This window comes from Capsicum annuum, chromosome 3 (genome assembly GCF_002878395.1).
Source record: "Capsicum annuum cultivar UCD-10X-F1 chromosome 3, UCD10Xv1.1, whole genome shotgun sequence".
Classification (NCBI taxonomy): domain Eukaryota; kingdom Viridiplantae; phylum Streptophyta; class Magnoliopsida; order Solanales; family Solanaceae; genus Capsicum; species Capsicum annuum.
The window spans coordinates 239,693,775-239,697,740 of record NC_061113.1 but is presented as its reverse complement, the minus strand read 5'-3'; positions in this window follow the sequence as shown (position 1 = coordinate 239,697,740).

The window sequence follows — 3,966 nt, the reverse complement described above, 5'->3', positions numbered from 1 at the left end:
TCACTTACCAAGATGCACCCTTTCATATCACTTGATAAATGTTTCTACGTCAGCATGCTTAAATAAACGTAGAATTCAGATCCTCCTAATCTTTCACAATATTGCGTTAATATTGTGTCAAAGATATTGATGATATATCATTTCATATCGGTTCACAATGCGACATAACATTTTGAGATCTCATCACTTCATTATTTTCAGGTACATAAACCTCTTATAAGGTTTCATGAAGTGTTATGTCGTAGGCTTTTCAAGCGCATATTACTTTCTTATTATGATTATTTGCTCCTCATTCTATACAAGTATTATTTCATTTGGAACCGATTGATCTATCACACTTCATGCATGCATATACTTTGTCCTTTAGAGACATAAAATAGGAGCACTTGCAGCTTAAATATGAGATGCGTTTGGCATTTGACTTGAATTATCTTTTGAATGAGGATCTGATGATAATTTCTAACATACTTCATAGCTGCTTACAATCTCCCCCTTATGTTAGGAAAGCTAACATACATCCTCCATCTTCTTTGATGGATCCATCTTTGTGCATCATGGTACATTAATTAATCGTATACCGCACATCAAAACTATTAGATGGAATAGTTGGTTCATGACCTTGATCCAATTGAGGAGAAAAAATAATCATAATTTATTGGTCTAATGCATACAAGTGTTATTGTATGCAACATATCATATTTCAAAGCAACACATGAAGTTTTTTTCTCATTAGCGATGGTTTAGCTATTTATTGAAGGCATTCAATGCCAAACCATCGTCATCAAGATAACTTTCTTGATAGCACAATCTGAAAATTATGTTCTTAACTCAATTTTGTTGAGCAAACAACTTTATGAATGTCAAACTGCAGGTTGACAATGAATGTACATGTAATCATCTTATTGATGCATTTTTTCAACATATCACATGATAGGTGAACGGGCCCCTATTCACCTTTTATTCTTTTCAGATTTTGAGGGATCCAATCCCAAAATTAGTTGGTCCAACCAATGTATCATGAGAACAAGCAACATTAAAGTTCATGAAGAATTTTCGAATTCTTCAATATATGTTTAATACTTAATATGCACATCTTTAAGATGTCGCAATCGTTCATGACAACTTATGAACTTTTATGCTAGTAAACTCCAAGTTTATCATGATATGTGTTTTTGCTTTAGTAAATTTCAGATTTACTATTATAGGAATAAATTTCAGGTTTACTACTTCAGAAGTAGATTTCAAAATAAATTTTCTCAATTATTAGATTTCAAAATAAATTTTCTCAATTATTTAACCTCTTTTGGAGGTGAGTTGTGATACCATCACAATCAAGTGCACGTTTGCATTAATAGGTTTCTCATTCCCCAGGAATGGAATATAATCATGCCTTAAGCGTATCAAATTATGATAGCTTAGAACCTCTTTCAAAATATTGCTACTTCAGGAGCAACTCAAAGCATACATATGATCTAGAGAATTTTTCTCTAACATATCTTATGATCATTATACGCGTGCAAAAATATCATTATTTTTTATGATCATTATCATATTGTCCGTCCACGCGTATATTCGTGCATTCAATGACTTGTCTTCTTTCAGACATATTTTGCACTGCTACCACATATATCTCAAGAATGAATTAGGTTGTCATATTTCAGACTTATAATATATTGCTACCACATTCACTTCATGGAATGAAGCATATTCAATGGGTCGAATTTTATGACTTTTCATCAAACACCCATTATTTTGTCTTAGCCATCACAATATCATCAATACATGCATTGAGATCCAATCTCAATGTATTATCCATATAAAGGCGTCTTAGGTATAAATTGATGGGACTTAAACCCAACATATTATCATCCCTTTTGATAATATTGTTCTTGAGGAATAAATCTAAAATATAAATGGTTTCAAACCAATTATTTTTCCTCAAATTCAATAATAATTATATTAGTAGTAGCAAAAGAAAGATAATATAAAGAATTACTAACCTTGAAATCCTTCAGATTTATAATCTCACCTTGTTTGGCAGAGTCTCGTGCTGATAACGTGTTATAAAATAACAAAGAATAAAGAAGAAGAGTAGAGAGAATAGAGAGTGATTCTTATTTCTTCTCTTGAGGGATGAGAGATCATCAGATTGTAAATACAATGAACAAAACCCCTCTATTTATAGGGGAAATTTACTCCTAGTCTGAGTAAAAGACAGATGCTTCAAATCCTAATATATATCAAAGTAGATCTTGATAGATCTTGATAGACATTCACTATAATGTAAATACATTTATAACAATATCAAAATTTTCAAATTAAAGAATAGGCTATCGAAGTAAATATTATATATTAATTGAAATTCATCGAATACAGCCATATGTATGAAATTATTTTATAAAAGTGACTAGTTATGTTTGATGTATATGTGATCCAAATAAATTCCTATCAACATAGACAACTTGCAAATACATTTATTCACGCTTTTATTTACAGCAAATCATATAAATATAACTATGCACGTTGATACACCATACAACAACAATAACATATATGGTATTATGGTGTAATATCATTGAGTGAATTTGACGATAATTCTACTTTTACTTTGAAAAGGTGGAGAGATTGTTTTGATAGACCTTCGACTCAACCTTCATAAATATATATTTAAATAATAAAAATTTATGCAATAAAAACGTGTCTTATTAATTAGCATCGAGTATGGGATAATTTTAACTATAGAAAATTAAGAAAAGGATTGTGACATAAGCGTTGTGCTTTTCTTTTAAACTAAGATTTTGTCTCATCAAATTTTTCTAATAATGTTATAAAATAAAAAGGAATAGAGAAGAAGAAGAATAGAGAATAGAGAGTGTAATTCTTATTTCTCTTGAGGGATGATTTACAATAAAGGAAGCCCTTCTATTTATAGGGGGAATTTTTCCCTAGTTTCACACTAAAAGACAAATACATCAAATCCTGATAGACATCAAATAGATCTTGATAGATCTTGATAGACATTCACAATAATTGATATATATCATAACACTCCCCCTTGAATGTCTAACAATACGTATATAGGCTGCCTCATTAAAAGCCCCACAAGAAAAACTCAGTGGGACAAAACATCATAAGGGAAAAAGAGTACAACGCGTATTAGCTTCCCCTAATAAGAACTTCCTTGAACCTTTGCATTCCGATCTTGTGCACTATCTTCTTGAAAGTTGCAGTTGAAAGAGACTTGGTGAATAAATCAATCACATTGTCACTTGAACGAATTTGTTGTACGTCAATATCACCTTTCTTTTGGAGCTCATGTGTATAGAAGAGCTTTGGTGAAATGTGTTTCGTTATATCTCCTTTTATGAATCCTCCTTTAAGTTGTGCTATGCATGCTGCATTATCTTCATATAAAATCGTGGGTACTTTTTCACATTTCAAGCCATATTTTTCTCTAATGAGATGTATTATGGACCTCAACCACACACTCTCAGCTTGCTTCATGAATAGCTATAATCTCAGCGTGATTCGATGAAGTGACCACAATAGACTGCTTTGTTGATCTCTAAGATATGGCATTACTCCCACATATGAATACATAGCCTATTTGAGATCGAGCTTTATGCGGGTCAGATAAGTACCCAGCATCAACATAACCAACAAGATCAAAACTGCAATCTTTAGAGTAAAATAAGCCCATATCAGTAGTCCCCTTTAGATACCGTAATATGTGTTTCCCATTCCAATGTCTCCTAGTAGGAGCAGAACTATACCTTGCTAGCAAATTTACTGAAAAGGCAATATAAGGCCTTGTAGTGTTTGGAAGATACATTAGTGCACCAATTGCACTAAGATATGGTATTTCAGGACCAAAGAGTTACTCATTCTTTTCTTGAAGTCAGAATGGATCCTTAATCATATCAAGTGATTGAACAACCATCGAAGTACTTAATGGATGTGCTCCAT